The sequence below is a fragment of the Geotrypetes seraphini genome, chromosome 7 (assembly GCF_902459505.1).
Source record: "Geotrypetes seraphini chromosome 7, aGeoSer1.1, whole genome shotgun sequence".
Lineage (NCBI taxonomy): Eukaryota > Metazoa > Chordata > Amphibia > Gymnophiona > Dermophiidae > Geotrypetes > Geotrypetes seraphini.
The window spans coordinates 7,428,210-7,452,700 of NC_047090.1; the positions used below are offsets into that span (position 1 = coordinate 7,428,210).

The 24,491-nt window shown below is 42.2% G+C and overlaps 1 protein-coding gene across 2 annotated transcripts in view; it reads right to left on the reverse strand.

Moving 5' to 3' along the window:
* Nucleotides 1-4,124: 4,124 nt before the first annotated feature.
* The window catches only part of LOC117364374 (potassium voltage-gated channel subfamily A member 5-like), a 72,434-nt gene continuing 52,067 nt past the window's right edge, over nt 4,125-24,491 (reverse strand). For both annotated transcript variants that reach the window (XM_033953509.1, XM_033953511.1), the window contains one exon: nt 4,125-4,567. The gene's annotated coding sequence lies outside the window, so the exon portion shown is untranslated. The remainder of the gene's footprint in view (nt 4,568-24,491) is intronic.

The window sequence follows — 24,491 nt, forward strand, 5'->3', positions numbered from 1 at the left end:
GATCAGTGTAAAACCATTTCACATCTTGTACTTTAGATCAGGCAGTATGTTGATGAAAAGATTTGTCATTTTTTAGACAATTAGATGTCCAGAAATAGAAATAATCGCTGTTTCCCCACCCTTGGCAACGGCAAAATGCATGGAGTGAAACACTCATGGAAATAAGATGATTCAAGAAAAACATTACTACAAGTTTTGGCAAGGTTTTAAATAAATACAGTGCTAGGAACATATGTGAAATATCGTTTTTCATTTGCTAGTTTTCTGAAGGCTGAAAAGTCAAATTGAGCAGAACAGTTACCGCCTCACAAGACACTCCACGAAATGTTTCTGTTTTTAAACTGTTGATATTGGCTTCATACCAAGGACTTAATCAGTCCATTTTAATTTCCTTTCTTTCAAAATAGCATCAAGGGCCATGTGTTTGACTTGCGACGTCTCCATGGAATGGTCTCGTATGGTAGTTTAAAAAAGAAATATCCTTTAAGGAAAAAAATCAAATTATTTGTGGATTTTAGCTTTATTTTCTCTCGAGCATTCCCTAGCAGACTTAGCTGGGGTGATTTGCCATTGCCTTCCCCGGGCATCCTTACCACCACCCCCCCACCCCACCCATTGGATAAATGGCTTGAGTTGTCAGAAGCTAGCAACCTGACAGAACTCAAAACCACAATGAAATCTTAAACAAACATTCACCTATCTCATCTATTATAAAAATGATAATAGTGCTCAGTCAATTAAACCCCATCTACACCGCCAACGGTGTCTCATAATGGAGTTATGTCCAACATCATTGCACCCACCAACCACCTAATGATTATAATATCCAGTGCTTTTCAAAAGATTGTATATATGAATATCACACCTCTCTTTCCTCAAATGGTATTTCACCAAGTGGGTGGAAGATTAATGGTCAATGGAATATCTTCCTCTCCGTTGCTGGAGAATCAATGGAATATTTTCCTCTCCATTGCCGGAAAATCCAAATCCCTCCAGTGTCCAGAAAAACAAAATAACTATTACACAAATATATACCCATAAAGGTCTTTAGAATTGTTCTTTGAACAGTAATACCGATCGTGTTTCACGTTTGCTTCATCAGAAGGAACACTGAAAATTTATAGGCTCCTAATCAGACGAGAAAAGAAAGCGTGAGTACATGCCCTGATTAACAGGGCAAACAGCAAATGTGAAACACAATTGGAGTTACTATTCAAAGAACAATCCTAAAGACCTTTTGGGATATATATTTTTGTAGTAGTTATTTTGTTTTTTGTGGACACTGGAGGGATATTGATTTTCTGGCAACAGAGAGGAAGATATTCCATTGAAGATATTCCTTTGGGATCTTGCCAGGCATTTCTGGTCTGAGTTGGCCATTGTTGGAAACAGGATACTGGACTTGACAGACCTTTGATCTATCCTAGAGAATGACACGATGGCTGTAAACTGCGGCTAGCCGCCGGTAACCCACCAAAATGGTGGGGGAAAAACTGTGTTCACAGTGACTACAGGGAAAAGGCCATTCACCGCCCCGTGGAGCGGTGAATGGCCTTGTCCCCGCAGTTAAGGGAGGGAACGCGTGCGGTCACCTATCACGCTCCCTCCCTCCTTACTGATCACTGCTGCCGCCGTCCAGTCCAAACATCTCCCTACTCCCTCCCTGCCCCTTACCTTTGTGGTCGACAATTTCTTTAAATTGCTTTCCCACGATAGCCGGAGCGTTGAAGCTGCGTGTGGCTGCCGTAAAGGTCATCTCTAACACAATCGGAAGTTGCATCAGAGACAACCTTTCTGGCAGCCATATGCAACTTCAACGCTCCGGCTGCTCGTAGGAAAGCAATTTAGAAATCGCCAGCCACAAAGGTAAGAGGCAGGGAGGTTTGTCGGCACAGTTGTGGGCTGCAAGCAGGAAACACTCCTTCTGCCTGTCAGACAGGGGCCTGTTATCCGGGGGAGGGGTGCAGGTGCATGGTGGAAGCGGCTAAGAGGTGTTCTCACTGCAGGGGGGGTGAAAGCGCCATGAAGGTAAGGGGCAGGGAGGGAGAAAGGGAGGAAAGGTGGGGTGGAGAGGAACAGATGCTGAAGGGAAATGGGGAACAGAGAGTGGGGAGAAGATGCTGAAGGGAAATAGGGAAGAGAGAGTGGGGAGAAGATGCTGGCAGGGAAGAAGACAGAGATGCCAGACTATGGGGGGGAATGGAGGGAAGAAGATGGATGCCAGACCAATTTGGTGGGGGGGAAGGGAGAGGCACAGTAACAGAGAAAATGGAAGACGCAGAGAGAAGAGAGACAGTGGATGGAAGGAATTGAATGAGAAGATGAGAAAAGCAGAAACCAGACAACAAAGGTAGAAAAAAAAATTGTATTTATTTATTTTTTTTTTTTGCTTTAGAATAAAGTAGTATATTAGTTGTGTTGATAAAAATTTATAAACAAAGCCCTGCCAGCTGAACATCTCTTTCTCTAGTTCAGCAGCCAGAACTTTGATTTATAAGGAAGGAATAAGCTAAATATTGCAGTACTGAGTCTTGTATGGATGCTGCAGGGAAGGGGACAGGGCGGTGAAAGGGATGGTGGGGATGGAGCAGTGAAGAGGCTTCATCTAAGGCAAGACAAATGTTAGGTTGTATCCGCAGAAGGTTCGTCAGCCGGAAGCCTGAGGTCATCATGCCGTTATACAGAACCATGGTGAGACCACATCGGGAATACTGTGTGCAATTCTGGAGGCCACATTACCGTAAAGATGTGCTAAGAGCAGAATCAGTTCAGCGGATGGCCACCAGGATGGTCTCGGGGCTCAAGGATCTCTCATATGAAGAGAGGCTGAACAAGCTGCGGCTCTACTCTCTCGAGGAACGTAGGGAGAGGGGAGACATGATTGAGACATTTAAATACATCTCCGGACGTATCGAGGTGGAAGAAGATATTTTCCTTCTCCAGGGACCCTCAACCAGAAGAGGGCATCCGCTTAAACTCAGGGGCGGGAAATTTCATGGGGACACCAGAAAGTATTTCTTCACCGAAAGAGTGGTTGATCATTGGAACAAGCTTCCAATACAGGTAATCGAGGCCAACAGCGTGCCAGATTGTAAGGGTAAATGGGATGCCCATGTGGGATCCTTAAGAGGGTGGAGTTAAGGATGGGTCATTAGGAGAGGGATCTCCAGGAGAGCAGACTCAGGGGGGTGGGTCTGTGAAGTGGGCAGACTTGATGGGCTATGGCCCTTATCTGCCGTCATTTTTCTATGTTTCTATGTGACGAGGACAGATTTTTCCCCCCCGTGTCATCTGTCCCAGCTTGGCAATTCTTATGTTCTTATGTGAGCCAAGTATAGGACAATCAAGCCATTGTGATATCACCAGTGAGGCAGGTTCGTAGGCACTTTTGGAATGAGGCATTATGACATCACAGTCTACTCTTTGGGTTTCTACTCTTTGGGTTTGCTACTCTTTGGGTTTCTGCCAGGTACTTGGGACCTGGGTTGGCCACTGTTGGAAACAGGATACTGGGCCTAATGGACCAGTATGGCAACTCTTATGTTCTTAAGGGGCAGAGCAAGAATGAACAAGGAGAGACTGCCCCCAGTTGTTATTTGTCATTTGGAAACGAATCTATTCATATGTCTTGCCTAAACTATGAAATCTACTCCCGCTATCCAAGAGCTCTTAAGACGGACTATTGACCTTCAGGAAAGCATTACAAACTCATCTTTTCACCCAGTAGCTCTCCCAATGTATAATCCTCAATCCTTGAACAGACACCATATGGAATGTGCACTTCACCCTCTTTTGAATCTGTCGTAGCTCATTTAACCCATGCATGGCTATATGTCTGTACACTATTTGTACTTTAAACTGTAACTCGTTCTGGGCTCTTTTGGGAGGAAAGGCTAAAAAAAAAATCAAATAAAGAAATAAATTTATGCAACTGGGATTGGTGAATGGAAAATATATGCCAAGATTTGGCAAATGAATTCTCTTCAAAGCAAACCCTACATAGACTTTCTACACAAAATCTACCAGGTCTACTGGGCTTTTCCCCCCCCCCCCTCACAAATAAGTGTTTCTCATTCCACAATAAAATCAAAAGCCAAATGGATTTGTTCTAGTGATCACTCTCCTTTTATTCTGAACACCCCAAACAAACTTTAGAAAGAAAAAGTTCTTAGTGCACCTCGGATAAGACAGTGAAATGGAGCATGGTTTTTTTAATTCAAACTTTGCTTCACTTTCTCAGATCATACAGATATCTATGAAAATGTTCAAAATGCAATATAAAAAAAAAAGAAAGAGATATTCAGAACTTAAATTTTTATAGCCAGCTAATAGCATAAGATAAACACAGCAGCATTTCTTTGAGACACAATGCTTCACGAATGACAGCTGCGGACCGCAGTGGGAGCTTCAAGCATCACAAAGCCCGAATAGAAGAGGCAGAAGAAATCGAAGAAGTGTCGGAAACGGATGGTCCTGTGACTGGAAAGCACAGCTCTTACTGCAGACCCAAGCAGGAGGAGGAAAACTGGCCACTTTTCTTTCCACCGGTGACTCAGAGACATCTTTCCTGTGAAGACAAATAAAAAAAAGGGCCAGGGATTGTAATTGACTTACTTAACTGAAGGGTTAGAAGAGAAACTTGAGCAAAAGATATTAAAACCCTCCTTTTATAAGAAAGTTTCTATGCCTTGCCATCTCAACTTCGTCTGGAAAAAACTTACCGATAAATTCAAGACAAAACTCAAAACGTTCTTATTTCAAGACGCATTCCACTGCACTTGAACTTTTTATCATCAGTCACCCAACCGCTTCCATGAAGCGATCCCATCCCTCATGTTGTATCCCTCTCCCCTTCTTTCTTAATCAACCCTTTTTTTTTTTTTCATCTTTCACCACTAATATTGTAACTTTACTCCCCTCCGCTCCTTTCTAACCTCACCGTCATGTCTGTCATCGTAAAATGTCTTTAATGTCCACCTTCCCCTTATTTTACCAATTTTATTGTTTATAAGTACTTTCTTACTTCTATGCTATCATTGTATTGTAAACCGGCTAGATGCTTGTCGATGGTCGGTATATTAAAAATCAATAAACTTGAAACTTGAAAAACATGCATGTTTTTAAAAAATAAAGGCAATTATGGTAAGGTCTCTGGCCCTAACATTTAATTAACTTCAATTATGTGTTAAGTACCAATTATTGGTGACAATTAAGCTTATTAATCAATTAAGTTCGGCACCACCGAAGCCCATTCACCTCAGAGAAGAACGTCTTCTAGGCAGATTTAAGAGCAAGTTAAAGTGCTTTCTTTTTAAAGATGCCTTGGACTGATTGGTTTCTTATTCTGTATTTCTGTATTCTCTGATACTTTGACCTTTCCCTCCCTGTTCTTTAACCCCTTATTTGTCTCTTTTTCTATCAATTATTGAGTTTTTTTTCTCTTTTTCCCTTTTGTAGTGTATGTCATGTACCTCGATTATGGATTGTATATTTTCCTCCCCTGAAAGTTGTAAAGCTTTTAATCAACTTGAAACTTGAAACTTTATAGCATTTGGGGGTTAGTGATCTGAATTTTCAGCACCTTGTATTCAATTCTCTCCAATATGTAAACTGGAAGAAATGTGGCAGATGGAAGATAGAAACATAGAAACATAGAAGATGACGGCAGAAAAAGGACATAGCCCATCAAGTTTGCCCACTCTAATGATCCACTCCCCTTGATTTTACCCCCTAGAGATCCCACATGTGTATCCCATTTCCTTTTAAAATCTGGCACGCTGCTGGCCTCAATCACCTGAAGTGGAAGTTCATTCCAATGATCAACCACCCTTTCGGTGAAGAAGAACTTCCTGGTGTCGCCATGAAATTTCCCACCCCTGATTTTCAGCGGATGCCCTCTTGTGGCCGAGGGACCTTTAAGAAAGAAGATATCATCTTCTACCTTGAAGCGGCCCGTGATATATTTAAACGTCTCTATCATGTCTCCTCTCTCTCTCTACGTTCCTCGAGTGAGTATAGCTGCAATCTGTTCAGCCTTTCCTCATACGGGAGATCTTTGAACCCCGAGACCATCCTGGTGGCCATTCGTTGAACTGACTCGACTCTCAGCACATCTTTTTAGTAATGTTTAAATACCTCCACGGCATAAATGCGCAGGAGCAAGTCTCTTTCAATTGAAATGAGCTTTGGAATTAGGGGGCACAGGTGAAGGTGAAAGGGGGCAGACAGGAGCAGTGGAGTAATAAGGGGGGCAGGGGGCGATCTGCCCCAAGCACTGTCATGATGGGGGTGCCAGCACCCGTCATCCTCTCCAACCCCGCTCCTTCCTGACCCCCCCCCCCCCCACCGCCAGGCTGTCCGCATTGGCTCTCTGACGTCACTTCCGGGTCACGCCCTAGGAAGTGACATCAGAGGGAGAGCCAACACAAGTTCGTAATGCCGCTCGTGCTGTGAAAATTAAAGAGATATAGGGAAGAAGGAAGGGGCGTGCTCGCTGCAAATGAGGTCAGAAAGAGCGGGGGGGAGGCGGATAAAGGATGGGGAAGGGCGCCCCGGGCACCATTCACCCTCGCTACACCACTGCTCAGGAATAATTTAAAGAAATACTTTTTCATGAAAAGGGTGGTGGATCCGTGGAACAGCCTCCCAGCGGAGGTGATGGAGATGGAAATTGTATACGAGTTCAAGAGAGCTTGGGAGAAAGGAAGAGTCAGTAGATGGTATAGATGGACAGACTGGATAGGCCATATGATCTTTATCTTTGATACTATGTTTGATCCTATGAAATGACCCTCCCCTCATTTTAAACCTGCCTATCTAGCATAAAGAACATAAGAATAGCCTTACAGGGTCAGACCAATGGTCCATCCAGCCCAGAAGAGGGCTAATGGAAATACAGAGATGTCTGTAGAAAACATGGCAAACTATGTAACCATTGGGTAAGATTTTGCACTTAACTTTGTTTTTCTCATGAAATAAGCATTTCCTCATTCTGTATTGAGCTAGTCTTCAAATGCATTGCCAGGTAGTGTGGTTACCTAGGTAACTGCATTCCCTTCTTACTATTCATACATCCAGTACAGTAGAGGTCACTCATTCCCAAGACAGCAATCTTCCTTCTCATCTCTGTCCCAAAATACCTTCAGTGCTGTAATAAGATCAACCTAAAAGTGTCTTATTGGGACATGCACTATCTGGGTATTTAGGCTGCTATCAAAAAACACTTTTAATATGCCCAGCCATAGAGGCAGGTTGAAATATCACTCCGTGTCTGAGTTGAAAGAATTCTGTATCCCAAAAATAGATCCCGGGGAGTCCTAGAAATTCCTGTTTATTATTGCCTGTGATCTAAAGTAACAAGACCCTTCAAGGTCAACGATGTTGAAGCTGCTGGAATGCAAGAAGCAAACTCACACCAAGGCGCTTCGCAACCTTACATCCTGATGGGATATACATAGGAAGCGCAAATGTCATTGTCTGCAAGCCATGTAGATGTAAAAATACACTGTTTTCCTGGCATAAGATCTACTTTTATAGAAAACAGATGCTTTCATAGCAGACGTCTGGTTATCAGGCAATATCCCATTGTTGAACCTGAGGGATGGCGAGTTTATAGGATAATTCTTCTTTACTTTAAATGGAAAGGATATACAAGTCTTTTTTTGGTGGGGGAAGACTTTCTTGTTCACCCAAAACAATCATTAATACTATTCTTTGAGAATTATTGGAAATGCTGTACCTAGTTTTGGAAACCATATCTGGCGAAGGACATAAGAAGACTTGAAGCGGTCCAGAGGACGGTGACAAAAATGGTAGAAGGTTTGTGCCAAAAGACTGGAAGCCCAGAATATGTATACCCTAGAGGAAAGGAGGGACAGGGGAGATATGATTCGGACGTTCAAATACTTGAACGGTATTAACATAGAACAGTCTTTTCCAGAGAAAGGAAAATGGTAAAACCAGAGGGCATAATTTGAGGCTGAGGGGTGGTAGACTCAAGAGCAATGTAAGGAAATTCTTCTTTACGGAGAGGGTGGTGGATGCCTGGAATGCGCTCCCGAGGGAGGTAGTGGAGATGAAACCGGTGACGGAGTTCAAAAAAGCATGGGATGAACACAGAGGATCTAGAATCAGAAAAAATGAAGGCCAGTACTGGGCAGACTTGCACAGTCTATGTCCGTTTAGGCCGTTTGGTTGAGGATGGGCTGGGGAGGGCTTCGATGGCTGGGATGGTTTGGGTGGGCTGGAGTGAGCTTTGATGGAGACTTCAGTAGATGGAACCTAAGCACACTACCGGGCAGAGCTTTAGGTTCTGGCCCAGCAATAGCTAAAAAGAAGGAAAATTTAAATTAAATCAGTAATTTAAAGAGTGGGTAGGGATGGGCAGACTGGATGTTACTATGTTACTAGTTGGTTGATATTATGTTTGTATAGCTTGACCTCGGATGTGGATAGTGTGAAGTCAGTTAGTGATGGAGTATAGCTTTGAATGTATTTTTAAATCATGCTTGTAATCTACCTTAGAAACATAGAAGATGACGGCAGATAAGGGCCATAGCCCATCAGGTCTGCCCACTCTACTGACCCACCCCCAAGTCTACTATCCTAGGGATCCCACTCCTGATGACAGGTTCCCTTGGCTTAACCCTCTAAGGGATCCCACATGGGCATCCCATTTGCTCTTAAATTCTTGCACGCTGTTTGCCTCGATCACCTGCACCGGGAGCTCGTTCCAAGGATCAACCACTCTCTCGGTGAAGAAATATTTCCTGGTGTCGCCATGAAATTTCCCGCCCCTGAGTTTGAGCGGATGCCCTCTCGTGGCTGAGGGTCCTTTGAGAAAGAGAATCTCTTCTTCCATCTCGATACTACCGGCAATATACTTAAACGTCTCGATCATGTCTCCTCTCTCCCTACGTTCCTCGAGTGAGTACAGCCGCAAATTTTTCAGCCTTAAATACTTCTGGCATAAAAGCAAACTATACATGCATTTTAAATTAAACATGTGACGGGTCAATATTCAGTGGTTTTAATGAACACAGTGGTCAGATATTTGGATATTCATCACATCTATCTGGATAGTGGTTAGCATTTAATATCTGGATAAGGTGGTCAGCGCCAGAACTTTCCAGACAGCTGCAATATTCAGTCTGATGTGTCGACTTTTTCTGGAAAAATTAATTCTGATCCCTGGACTTCCCCAGAAATCAAAATAAAAAAATAATGTTTTACGTATCAGTTCTCAAAATAATTCCAATAGAATGTTCCTTCACTAAAGGTTCAACGGTGGAAGATTGAGTACAAGGAGGCTGAACAAGTTTCGGAAGAATCACACAATCAGTGGTTGGTAATAATAGGGAAGCAAGATGCCCAGGTTCAGGAAGAGGGTGGAATTCAGCTGAGGCAATACAATTTAAAACAGGCTGGAGAAAAGCAGAAAGTACCTTAGTGATTTGGTAGGGTCTGCGGCAGCTTCAAGAGGCAGAAGATCCTTCTGTTGGCATTCTACTTTGCTTTTACAGGCCCTCCGAGAGCAATTTTCAAAGGCATTTCTTGGGTATTCGCCCATTAATCTGCGAAAAAAAGTTTCTGAATTTTGGCTCCAACGTACCCATGTGGGGGACTGGGAAGAAGTACGCAAGCTGAACACACTTTGTTAAATTTTCTCATGTAGAAAAAGACATGGTGGCAAGACCGCTGCGTGTTTAAATCCTACAGTTTCTTAACCCTGCAGTACCAACCTGCTTTAGAATTTTCCTTCTGGAAATCAGCTCTCCTGCGTGATTCCTTTTGAAAATTAGCCCTTCCAGAGAGTTTCCTTTTGAAAATTAGCTTGCGTCTCAGAATACAAGGTATCCATGAACCTCCAAGCATCAAGACATCAAGACGAGCAAGAAAAGTATCATTGTTATCATAGTAAGGGCATAAGAATAGCCTTACTGGGTCAGACCAATGGTCCATCAAGCCCAGCAGCCTGTCTTCATAGCGACCAATCCAGGTCATTAGTACCTGGCAAAAACCCAAAGAGTAGTAACATTCCATGCTACCGATCCAGGGCAAGCAGTGGCTTCCCCGATGTCTTTCTCAATAACAGACTATGGACTTTTTCTCCAGGAACTTGTCAAATCCTTTCTTAAAACCAGCTACGTTATCCGCTCTTACCACAACCTCTGGCAATGCGTTCCAGAGCTTAACTATTCTCCGAGTGAAAAAATATTTCCTCCTATTGGTTTTAAAAGTATTTCCCTGTAACTTCATCTAGTGTCCTCTAGTCTTTGTAATTTTTGACGGAGTGAAAAATCGATCCACTTGTACCCCTTCTACTCCATTCAGGATTCTGTAGACTTCAATCCTATGTCCCCTCAGCCGTCTCTTTTCCAAGCTGAAGAGCCCTAACCGTTTTAGTCTTTCCTTATACGAGAGGAGTTCCATCCCCTTTACCATCTTGGTCGCTCTTCTTGGAACCTTTTCTAGTGCTGCTCTATCTTTCTTGAGATAAGGAGACCAGAACTGAACACAATACTCTAGTACCACTTTGCCAACTCGTACAAAACTTGGCATGGGTTGATAGTTCCATAGTTTCTTGGATATTCTTAAACTTCATTGCGAACATTTATTCTTCTATAATTTATTTTAAGAAAGTTACAAGCAATGGAAAACTCGACATGTTGGCAATGCCTGCTCTTTCTCCTGCTGTCCCCAGGGTTTCACTTAGCCTTAGTTACTATCCAGAATTTGTGAAAAAGGTAATTGCATTCAATGAATTCCAAAAATATGGTGTTGTTTTTTTCCAAAATTTGATTCCAGTAATCTGCTGAGAATCAGCTCGAACTGAAATGAACTCATCTGAGTTGAACCAAAGATCTGCTGCTTTTTAAACTTACCTTCATTAATCCTAATTGTTTTAGACTTCTGTTGATCAAATGTGTCTAATTTACAACTAGACTGTGGTTATTTAGCTAAGGTCTGGCATCTCTTGAAATTTTCATCTGTGGTGCTTTGTAAAATTCAAATATGGGCGAGGGTGTACTAGAAGTTTACAATAATTTTTCAAATTCATAATAAGATCAATGTAATATCCGAGAGTAAAGTCGCCTCATGTTTGTGAGTAGGCAAAAGCTACCAAAATTTGAAATATTCACTGCCATCTGCCCTCCTTCCTGCTCTATCAGCTTGCCATGGATGATTTCCCAGAGTCCTTTGAGTCACAATCAAGTCATGGATTCCAGATTTTCTATGATGTCTGTCTGTAAGTTCCATTCTTAAGCAGAAGTCTCACCTTTGCCCTATCCCTGCATATGCGCTACTTCCAAATACACGCTCTGTAAGTTAAGTGGGTTTCTGCAGAATGGTGCTTAGGCAGAATTTTTGCATTTTAATAGTAATAATAGCTTTGTTTATATTCTGTCATACCTGTGTGCACATCTAGGCCATTATTCTAGATCAGGGGTCTCCAAAGCACGACCCGCGGATCACATCCAGCCTGCGAAAGAATTGTGTGGAAATGCGACATTTTCTAATGAGAATCCGCAAAAATTAAAAACACAGGGTGTTGATAGATTTCAAACGCATTAATTAAAATTGTGTTCAAAATATATTGATAGTCCATATTATGTTATTACTATTATTCACAACTTTATTTCATACTGAATCGTAATTGTATACTTTGCGGTATTTCTTCGTACTTGTTCGGCCTCGATCGGCAGTGTCAATTTGCGGTGTTGTAGGTAGATCTGGCGCTGTGACTAATCTTTAAATTGAATCTGGAAGTTCGTTACTAGTCGTTACAGTTAATATTTGCAGTGGTGCAGTGTAATACTCCAATTTGTAATTACATGAATTTATATTTAAAGGTGCATATTCACTTATTCACATTTGAAGTCGCCACTTGTAATTAGCGTTTCAAAATTTGAACCTCAGTTTAACTGCAACCCCAAGAATATATGGAGCAACCTCCCCAGACTTTCTGAATCTCCAGAGTCACTAAAGAGAGGGAGACGCGCTGGTAAAAATGACTGAAATACTACTACTAATAATAATGTTATTTCTTATATACCGCTATACCATAAGTTCAAAGCGGTTTACAAGTTATATACAATGAGAGTAAGAGATGTTTACAACAAGAAGTAAGAGATGTTTACAACGAGATACATACAATGAGTGTATGAGATGTAAGGGGAACAGAAAAAGTACTTTCTGGGATACAAAATGCAAATGGAAGAGAACCAAGATGGTTTGAATCAAAAGGAAGTATCTAGTCAGAGATTGGGGTGCAGGGGAAAACAATTTGGGTGGAATACCTTTACAAATGGGAAGAAGGATGAGTTAATCTAAAGTCAAGAGAATTGGGGAATGGGATGAGGATAGCTGAGGGGGACTGGGCAAGAATTGGGAATTAGAATTTGTTAAAGAGAGGGGTCTTCAGTGATTTTCTGAAGTCGGCGTAAGAAGTGGCCTCGAGAATGGGTTTTACGAGCCATGTGTTCAGTTTGGCTGCCTGGAATGATAACATTCTGTCTAGGAACTTCTTGTAAAGACATGATTTCACCTCCAACATGTACATTCACGAAAGCACGGTCTCAAATATACATAGAACCTTCTGGGCCCCATCTCTCTACTTAACGTAGAAACATGACGGCAGATAAAGGCCGTACACTGGTTAAGCTAAAGGGTGATTATATCTACTTGAAACCAAAGGGCATTCATTCAGGCAACAAGAGAAGGGCAGGAAAGAATAGATGCTATACTTGTCCATGTGCCAAATGCTGGGGGAAGTAGAGCACAGAGGCGTAACATAATTTATAGTAGACTGGCATTAGCTATGTGATGGTTAGAGATTCACCCAGGTATGCAATACATTGTGATGACAAGAATGAGGAGCCGAGAAGAATGGATGGGTTCTGGCTGCCTGGGCGATGTTCCTGGTGGATCATTTGAACTTTCCAGGACTTCCTACACAAACCGATAGCAGTAGAAGGGACTCTTGCAGAGAACGCAGAAACAAAACAAAAAGAGGATGCTCAGATCCACGCTGTTGTACGAGGGTGTGCTGAAAGGTTCTCAGCCCAACCAAGAAGAGAATGACGTGGATGTGGTCCATTCAACGATCTGAAACAATGTCAAAACAGAGAATTTTGTTTCTGCAAATTGGCACTTAATGAAATAAGATAAGACTCTTTTCATCTACAGTGACAAAATAACACTCAGGAATTGAGGAAGTTGGTTGGTCGGGTTGAGAACTTTTCAGCACCCCTCGTATGTAATAAAAGTGAGCCAAGTATAGGACAATCAAGCCCTTGTGACATCACTGAAGAGGTTGGCTCTTATTGGTGGAATGAGGCTTTATGATATCTTAATCTCAGCTCTGGTTACCAGAGACTGAAAGTCTTCAAACTGCAAGAGCCAAGTATAGGACAATCAAGCCATTGTGACATCACTGATGAGGTTGACTTTTATTGGTGGAATGAGGCACTATGACATCACAGTCCCAGCTCTGGTTACCAGAGACTGACTCTTCACACTGCCAGGGTGTGCTGAAAAGCTCTCAGCCCAACCAGGAAGAGAATGACGTGGATGTGGTTCAATCAACAATCTGAAACAATGTCAAAACAGAGAATTTTGTTTCTGCAAATTGGCACTTAATGAAATAAGATAAGACTCTTTTCATCTACAGTGACAAAATAACACTCAGGAATTGAGGAAGTTGGTTGGTCGGGTTGAGAACTTTTCAGCACCCCTCGTATGTAATAAAAGTGAGCCAAGTATAGGACAATCAAGCCCTTGTGACATCACTGAAGAGGTTGGCTCTTATTGGTGGAATGAGGCATTATGACATCTTAATCTCAGCTCTGGTTACCAGAGACTGAAAGTCTTCAAACTGCAAGAGCCAAGTATAGGACAATCAAGCCATTGTGACATCACTGATGAGGTTGACTTTTATTGGTGGAATGAGGCACTATGACATCACAGTCCCAGCTCTGGTTACCAGAGACTGACTCTTCACACTGCCAGGGTGTGCTGAAAAGCTCTCAGCCCAACCAGGAAGAGAATGACGTGGATGTGGTTCAATCAACAATCTGAAACAATGTCAAAACAGAGAATTTTGTTTCTGCAAATTGGCACTTAATGAAATAAGATAAGACTCTTTTCATCTACAGTGACAAAATAACACTCAGGAATTGAGGAAGTTGGTTGGTCGGGTTGAGAACTTTTCAGCACCCCTCGTATGTAATAAAAGTGAGCCAAGTATAGGACAATCAAGCCCTTGTGACATCACTGAAGAGGTTGGCTCTTATTGGTGGAATGAGGCATTATGACATCTTAATTTCAGCTCTGGTTACCAGAGACTGAAAGTCTTCAAACTGCAAGAGCCAAGTATAGGACAATCAAGTCCTTGTGACATCACTGATGAGGTTGGCTTTTATTGGTGGAATGAGGCATTATGACATCACAGTCCCAGCTCTGGTTACCAGAGACTGACTCTTCACACTGCCAGGGTGTGCTGAAAAGCTCTCAGCCCAACCAGGAAGAGAATGACGTGGATGTGGTTCAATCAACAATCTGAAACAATGTCAAAACAGAGAATTTTGTTTCTGCAAATTGGCACTTAATGAAATAAGATAAGACTCTTTTCATCTACAGTGACAAAATAACACTCAGGAATTGAGGAAGTTGGTTGGTCGGGTTGAGAACTTTTCAGCACCCCTCGTATGTAATAAAAGTGAGCCAAGTATAGGACAATCAAGCCCTTGTGACATCACTGAAGAGGTTGGCTCTTATTGGTGGAATGAGGCTTTATGATATCTTAATCTCAGCTCTGGTTACCAGAGACTGAAAGTCTTCAAACTGCAAGAGCCAAGTATAGGACAATCAAGCCATTGTGACATCACTGATGAGGTTGACTTTTATTGGTGGAATGAGGCACTATGACATCACAGTCCCAGCTCTGGTTACCAGAGACTGACTCTTCACACTGCCAGGGTGTGCTGAAAAGCTCTCAGCCCAACCAGGAAGAGAATGACGTGGATGTGGTTCAATCAACAATCTGAAACAATGTCAAAACAGAGAATTTTGTTTCTGCAAATTGGCACTTAATGAAATAAGATAAGACTCTTTTCATCTACAGTGACAAAATAACACTCAGGAATTGAGGAAGTTGGTTGGTCGGGTTGAGAACTTTTCAGCACCCCTCGTATGTAATAAAAGTGAGCCAAGTATAGGACAATCAAGCCCTTGTGACATCACTGAAGAGGTTGGCTCTTATTGGTGGAATGAGGCATTATGACATCTTAATTTCAGCTCTGGTTACCAGAGACTGAAAGTCTTCAAACTGCAAGAGCCAAGTATAGGACAATCAAGTCCTTGTGACATCACTGATGAGGTTGGCTTTTATTGGTGGAATGAGGCATTATGACATCACAGTCCCAGCTCTGGTTACCAGAGACTGACTCTTCACACTGCCAGGGTGTGCTGAAAAGCTCTCAGCCCAACCAGGAAGAGAATGACGTGGATGTGGTTCAATCAACAATCTGAAACAATGTCAAAACAGAGAATTTTGTTTCTGCAAATTGGCACTTAATGAAATAAGATAAGACTCTTTTCATCTACAGTGACAAAATAACACTCAGGAATTGAGGAAGTTGGTTGGTCGGGTTGAGAACTTTTCAGCACCCCTCGTATGTAATAAAAGTGAGCCAAGTATAGGACAATCAAGCCCTTGTGACATCACTGAAGAGGTTGGCTCTTATTGGTGGAATGAGGCATTATGACATCTTAATCTCAGCTCTGGTTACCAGAGACTGAAAGTCTTCAAACTGCAAGAGCCAAGTATAGGACAATCAAGCCATTGTGACATCACTGATGAGGTTGACTTTTATTGGTGGAATGAGGCACTATGACATCACAGTCCCAGCTCTGGTTACCAGAGACTGACTCTTCACACTGCCAGGGTGTGCTGAAAAGCTCTCAGCCCAACCAGGAAGAGAATGACGTGGATGTGGTTCAATCAACAATCTGAAACAATGTCAAAACAGAGAATTTTGTTTCTGCAAATTGGCACTTAATGAAATAAGATAAGACTCTTTTCATCTACAGTGACAAAATAACACTCAGGAATTGAGGAAGTTGGTTGGTCGGGTTGAGAACTTTTCAGCACCCCTCGTATGTAATAAAAGTGAGCCAAGTATAGGACAATCAAGCCCTTGTGACATCACTGAAGAGGTTGGCTCTTATTGGTGGAATGAGGCATTATGACATCTTAATTTCAGCTCTGGTTACCAGAGACTGAAAGTCTTCAAACTGCAAGAGCCAAGTATAGGACAATCAAGTCCTTGTGACATCACTGATGAGGTTGGCTTTTATTGGTGGAATGAGGCATTATGACATCACAGTCCCAGCTCTGGTTACCAGAGACTGACTCTTCACACTGCCAGGGTGTGCTGAAAAGCTCTCAGCCCAACCAGGAAGAGAATGACGTGGATGTGGTTCAATCAACAATCTGAAACAATGTCAAAACAGAGAATTTTGTTTCTGCAAATTGGCACTTAATGAAATAAGATAAGACTCTTTTCATCTACAGTGACAAAATAACACTCAGGAATTGAGGAAGTTGGTTGGTCGGGTTGAGAACTTTTCAGCACCCCTCGTATGTAATAAAAGTGAGCCAAGTATAGGACAATCAAGCCCTTGTGACATCACTGAAGAGGTTGGCTCTTATTGGTGGAATGAGGCTTTATGATATCTTAATCTCAGCTCTGGTTACCAGAGACTGAAAGTCTTCAAACTGCAAGAGCCAAGTATAGGACAATCAAGCCATTGTGACATCACTGATGAGGTTGACTTTTATTGGTGGAATGAGGCACTATGACATCACAGTCCCAGCTCTGGTTACCAGAGACTGACTCTTCACACTGCCAGGGTGTGCTGAAAAGCTCTCAGCCCAACCAGGAAGAGAATGACGTGGATGTGGTTCAATCAACAATCTGAAACAATGTCAAAACAGAGAATTTTGTTTCTGCAAATTGGCACTTAATGAAATAAGATAAGACTCTTTTCATCTACAGTGACAAAATAACACTCAGGAATTGAGGAAGTTGGTTGGTCGGGTTGAGAACTTTTCAGCACCCCTCGTATGTAATAAAAGTGAGCCAAGTATAGGACAATCAAGCCCTTGTGACATCACTGAAGAGGTTGGCTCTTATTGGTGGAATGAGGCTTTATGATATCTTAATCTCAGCTCTGGTTACCAGAGACTGAAAGTCTTCAAACTGCAAGAGCCAAGTATAGGACAATCAAGCCATTGTGACATCACTGATGAGGTTGACTTTTATTGGTGGAATGAGGCACTATGACATCACAGTCCCAGCTCTGGTTACCAGAGACTGACTCTTCACACTGCCAGGGTGTGCTGAAAAGCTCTCAGCCCAACCAGGAAGAGAATGACGTGGATGTGGTTCAATCAACAATCTGAAACAATGTCAAAACAGAGAATTTTGTTTCTGCAAATTGGCACTTAATGAAATAAGATAAGACTCTTTTCATCTACAGTGACAAAATAACACTCAGGAATTGAGGAAGTTGGTTGGTCGGGTTGAGAACTTTTCAGCACCCCTCGTATGTAATAAAAGTGAGCCAAGTATAGGACAATCAAGCCCTTGTGACATCACTGAAGAGGTTGGCTCTTATTGGTGGAATGAGGCATTATGACATCTTAATTTCAGCTCTGGTTACCAGAGACTGAAAGTCTTCAAACTGCAAGAGCCAAGTATAGGACAATCAAGTCCTTGTGACATCACTGATGAGGTTGGCTTTTATTGGTGGAATGAGGCATTATGACATCACAGTCCCAGCTCTGGTTACCAGAGACTGACTCTTCACACTGCCAGGGTGTGCTGAAAAGCTCTCAGCCCAACCAGGAAGAGAATGACGTGGATGTGGTTCAATCAACAATCTGAAACAATGTCAAAACAGAGAATTTTGTTTCTGCAAATTGGCACTTAATGAAATAAGATAAGACTCTTTTCATCTACAGTGACAAAATAACACTCAGGAATTGAGGAAGTTGGTTGGTCGGGTTGAGAACTTTTCAGCACCCCTCGTATGTAATAAAAGTGAGCCAAGTATAGGACAATCAAGCCCTTGTGACATCACTGAAGAGGTTGGCTCTTATTGGTGGAATGAGGCTTTATGATATCTTAATCTCAGCTCTGGTTACCAGAGACTGAAAGTCTTCAAACTGCAAGAGCCAAGTATAGGACAATCAAGCCATTGTGACATCACTGATGAGGTTGACTTTTATTGGTGGAATGAGGCACTATGACATCACAGTCCCAGCTCTGGTTACCAGAGACTGACTCTTCACACTGCCAGGGTGTGCTGAAAAGCTCTCAGCCCAACCAGGAAGAGAATGACGTGGATGTGGTTCAATCAACAATCTGAAACAATGTCAAAACAGAGAATTTTGTTTCTGCAAATTGGCACTTAATGAAATAAGATAAGACTCTTTTCATCTACAGTGACAAAATAACACTCAGGAATTGAGGAAGTTGGTTGGTCGGGTTGAGAACTTTTCAGCACCCCTCGTATGTAATAAAAGTGAGCCAAGTATAGGACAATCAAGCCCTTGTGACATCACTGAAGAGGTTGGCTCTTATTGGTGGAATGAGGCATTATGACATCTTAATCTCAGCTCTGGTTACCAGAGACTGAAAGTCTTCAAACTGCAAGAGCCAAGTATAGGACAATCAAGCCATTGTGACATCACTGATGAGGTTGACTTTTATTGGTGGAATGAGGCACTATGACATCACAGTCCCAGCTCTGGTTACCAGAGACTGACTCTTCACACTGCCAGGGTGTGCTGAAAAGCTCTCAGCCCAACCAGGAAGAGAATGACGTGGATGTGGTTCAATCAACAATCTGAAACAATGTCAAAACAGAGAATTTTGTTTCTGCAAATTGGCACTTAATGAAATAAGATAAGACTCTTTTCATCTACAGTGACAAAATAACACTCAGGAATTGAGGAAGTTGGTTGGTCGGGTTGAGAACTTTTCAGCACCCCTCGTATGTAATAAAAGTGAGCCAAGTATAGGACAATCAAGCCCTTGTGACATCACTGAAGAGGTTGGCTCTTATTGGTGGAATGAGGCTTTATGATATCTTAATCTCAGCTCTGGTTACCAGAGACTGAAAGTCTTCAAACTGCAAGAGCCAAGTATAGGACAATCAAGCCATTGTGACATCACTGATGAGGTTGACTTTTATTGGTGGAATGAGGCACTATGACATCACAGTCCCAGCTCTGGTTACCAGAGACTGACTCTTCACACTGCCAGGGTGTGCTGAAAAGCTCTCAGCCCAACCAGGAAGAGAATGACGTGGATGTGGTTCAATCAACAATCTGAAACAATGTCAAAACAGAGAATTTTGTTTCTGCAAATTGGCACTTAATGAAATAAGATAAGACTCTTTTCATCTACAGTGACAAAATAACACTCAGGAATTGAGGAAGTTGGTTGGTCGGGTTGAGAACTTTTCAGCACCCCTCGTATGTAATAAAAGTGAGCCAAGTATAGGACAATCAAGCCCTTGTGACATCACTGAAGAGGTTGGCTCTTATTGGTGGAATGAGGCTTTATGATATCTTAATCTCAGCTCTGGTTACCAGAGACTGAAAGTCTTCAAACTGCAAGAGCCAAGTATAGGACAATCAAGCCATTGTGACATCACTGATGAGGTTGACTTTTATTGGTGGAATGAGGCACTATGACATCACAGTCCCAGCTCTGGTTACCAGAGACTGACTCTTCACACTGCCAGGGTGTGCTGAAAAGCTCTCAGCCCAACCAGGAAGAGAATGACGTGGATGTGGTTCAATCAACAATCTGAAACAATGTCAAAACAGAGAATTTTGTTTCTGCAAATTGGCACTTAATGAAATAAGATAAGACTCTTTTCATCTACAGTGACAAAATAACACTCAGGAATTGAGGAAGTTGGTTGGTCGGGTTGAGAACTTTTCAGCACCCCTCGTATGTAATAAAAGTGAGCCAAGTATAGGACAATCAAGCCCTTGTGACATCACTGAAGAGGTTGGCTCTTATTGGTGGAATGAGGCATTATGACATCTTAATCTCAGCTCTGGTTACCAGAGACTGAAAGTCTTCAAACTGCAAGAGCCAAGTATAGGACAATCAAGCCATTGTGACATCACTGATGAGGTTGACTTTTATTGGTGGAATGAGGCACTATGACATCACAGTCCCAGCTCTGGTTACCAGAGACTGACTCTTCACACTGCCAGGGTGTGCTGAAAAGCTCTCAGCCCAACCAGGAAGAGAATGACGTGGATGTGGTTCAATCAACAATCTGAAACAATGTCAAAACAGAGAATTTTGTTTCTGCAAATTGGCACTTAATGAAATAAGATAAGACTCTTTTCATCTACAGTGACAAAATAACACTCAGGAATTGAGGAAGTTGGTTGGTCGGGTTGAGAACTTTTCAGCACCCCTCGTATGTAATAAAAGTGAGCCAAGTATAGGACAATCAAGCCCTTGTGACATCACTGAAGAGGTTGGCTCTTATTGGTGGAATGAGGCATTATGACATCTTAATTTCAGCTCTGGTTACCAGAGACTGAAAGTCTTCAAACTGCAAGAGCCAAGTATAGGACAATCAAGTCCTTGTGACATCACTGATGAGGTTGGCTTTTATTGGTGGAATGAGGCATTATGACATCACAGTCCCAGCTCTGGTTACCAGAGACTGACTCTTCACACTGCCAGGGTGTGCTGAAAAGCTCTCAGCCCAACCAGGAAGAGAATGACGTGGATGTGGTTCAATCAACAATCTGAAACAATGTCAAAACAGAGAATTTTGTTTCTGCAAATTGGCACTTAATGAAATAAGATAAGACTCTTTTCATCTACAGTGACAAAATAACACTCAGGAATTGAGGAAGTTGGTTGGTCGGGTTGAGAACTTTTCAGCACCCCTCGTATGTAATAAAAGTGAGCCAAGTATAGGACAATCAAGCCCTTGTGACATCACTGAAGAGGTTGGCTCTTATTGGTGGAATGAGGCTTTATGATATCTTAATCTCAGCTCTGGTTACCAGAGACTGAAAGTCTTCAAACTGCAAGAGCCAAGTATAGGACAATCAAGCCATTGTGACATCACTGATGAGGTTGACTTTTATTGGTGGAATGAGGCACTATGACATCACAGTCCCAGCTCTGGTTACCAGAGACTGACTCTTCACACTGCCAGGGTGTGCTGAAAAGCTCTCAGCCCAACCAGGAAGAGAATGACGTGGATGTGGTTCAATCAACAATCTGAAACAATGTCAAAACAGAGAATTTTGTTTCTGCAAATTGGCACTTAATGAAATAAGATAAGACTCTTTTCATCTACAGTGACAAAATAACACTCAGGAATTGAGGAAGTTGGTTGGTCGGGTTGAGAACTTTTCAGCACCCCTCGTATGTAATAAAAGTGAGCCAAGTATAGGACAATCAAGCCCTTGTGACATCACTGAAGAGGTTGGCTCTTATTGGTGGAATGAGGCATTATGACATCTTAATTTCAGCTCTGGTTACCAGAGACTGAAAGTCTTCAAACTGCAAGAGCCAAGTATAGGACAATCAAGTCCTTGTGACATCACTGATGAGGTTGGCTTTTATTGGTGGAATGAGGCATTATGACATCACAGTCCCAGCTCTGGTTACCAGAGACTGACTCTTCACACTGCCAGGGTGTGCTGAAAAGCTCTCAGCCCAACCAGGAAGAGAATGACGTGGATGTGGTTCAATCAACAATCTGAAACAATGTCAAAACAGAGAATTTTGTTTCTGCAAATTGGCACTTAATGAAATAAGATAAGACTCTTTTCATCTACAGTGACAAAATAACACTCAGGAATTGAGGAAGTTGGTTGGTCGGGTTGAGAACTTTTCAGCACCCCTCGTATGTAATAAAAGTGAGCCAAGTATAGGACAATCAAGCCCTTGTGACATCACTGAAGAGGTTGGCTCTTATTGGTGGAATGAGGCATTATGACATCTTAATCTCAGCTCTGGTTACCAGAGACTGAAAGTCTTCAAACTGCAAGAGCCAAGTATAGGACAATCAAGCCATTGTGACATCACTGATGAGGTTGACTTTTATTGGTGGAATGAGGCACTATGACATCACAGTCCCAGCTCTGGTTACCAGAGACTGACTCTTCACACTGCCAGGGTGTGCTGAAAAGCTCTCAGCCCAACCAGGAAGAGAATGACGTGGATGTGGTTCAATCAACAATCTGAAACAATGTCAAAACAGAGAATTTTGTTTCTGCAAATTGGCACTTAATGAAATAAGATAAGACTCTTTTCATCTACAGTGACAAAATAACACTCAGGAATTGAGGAAGTTGGTTGGTCGGGTTGAGAACTTTTCAGCACCCCTCGTATGTAATAAAAGTGAGCCAAGTATAGGACAATCAAGCCCTTGTGACATCACTGAAGAGGTTGGCTCTTATTGGTGGAATGAGGCATTATGACATCTTAATTTCAGCTCTGGTTACCAGAGACTGAAAGTCTTCAAACTGCAAGAGCCAAGTATAGGACAATCAAGTCCTTGTGACATCACTGATGAGGTTGGCTTTTATTGGTGGAATGAGGCATTATGACATCACAGTCCCAGCTCTGGTTACCAGAGACTGACTCTTCACACTGCCAGGGTGTGCTGAAAAGCTCTCAGCCCAACCAGGAAGAGAATGACGTGGATGTGGTTCAATCAACAATCTGAAACAATGTCAAAACAGAGAATTTTGTTTCTGCAAATTGGCACTTAATGAAATAAGATAAGACTCTTTTCATCTACAGTGACAAAATAACACTCAGGAATTGAGGAAGTTGGTTGGTCGGGTTGAGAACTTTTCAGCACCCCTCGTATGTAATAAAAGTGAGCCAAGTATAGGACAATCAAGCCCTTGTGACATCACTGAAGAGGTTGGCTCTTATTGGTGGAATGAGGCTTTATGATATCTTAATCTCAGCTCTGGTTACCAGAGACTGAAAGTCTTCAAACTGCAAGAGCCAAGTATAGGACAATCAAGCCATTGTGACATCACTGATGAGGTTGACTTTTATTGGTGGAATGAGGCACTATGACATCACAGTCCCAGCTCTGGTTACCAGAGACTGACTCTTCACACTGCCAGGGTGTGCTGAAAAGCTCTCAGCCCAACCAGGAAGAGAATGACGTGGATGTGGTTCAATCAACAATCTGAAACAATGTCAAAACAGAGAATTTTGTTTCTGCAAATTGGCACTTAATGAAATAAGATAAGACTCTTTTCATCTACAGTGACAAAATAACACTCAGGAATTGAGGAAGTTGGTTGGTCGGGTTGAGAACTTTTCAGCACCCCTCGTATGTAATAAAAGTGAGCCAAGTATAGGACAATCAAGCCCTTGTGACATCACTGAAGAGGTTGGCTCTTATTGGTGGAATGAGGCTTTATGATATCTTAATCTCAGCTCTGGTTACCAGAGACTGAAAGTCTTCAAACTGCAAGAGCCAAGTATAGGACAATCAAGCCATTGTGACATCACTGATGAGGTTGACTTTTATTGGTGGAATGAGGCACTATGACATCACAGTCCCAGCTCTGGTTACCAGAGACTGACTCTTCACACTGCCAGGGTGTGCTGAAAAGCTCTCAGCCCAACCAGGAAGAGAATGACGTGGATGTGGTTCAATCAACAATCTGAAACAATGTCAAAACAGAGAATTTTGTTTCTGCAAATTGGCACTTAATGAAATAAGATAAGACTCTTTTCATCTACAGTGACAAAATAACACTCAGGAATTGAGGAAGTTGGTTGGTCGGGTTGAGAACTTTTCAGCACCCCTCGTATGTAATAAAAGTGAGCCAAGTATAGGACAATCAAGCCCTTGTGACATCACTGAAGAGGTTGGCTCTTATTGGTGGAATGAGGCATTATGACATCTTAATTTCAGCTCTGGTTACCAGAGACTGAAAGTCTTCAAACTGCAAGAGCCAAGTATAGGACAATCAAGTCCTTGTGACATCACTGATGAGGTTGGCTTTTATTGGTGGAATGAGGCATTATGACATCACAGTCCCAGCTCTGGTTACCAGAGACTGACTCTTCACACTGCCAGGGTGTGCTGAAAAGCTCTCAGCCCAACCAGGAAGAGAATGACGTGGATGTGGTTCAATCAACAATCTGAAACAATGTCAAAACAGAGAATTTTGTTTCTGCAAATTGGCACTTAATGAAATAAGATAAGACTCTTTTCATCTACAGTGACAAAATAACACTCAGGAATTGAGGAAGTTGGTTGGTCGGGTTGAGAACTTTTCAGCACCCCTCGTATGTAATAAAAGTGAGCCAAGTATAGGACAATCAAGCCCTTGTGACATCACTGAAGAGGTTGGCTCTTATTGGTGGAATGAGGCTTTATGATATCTTAATCTC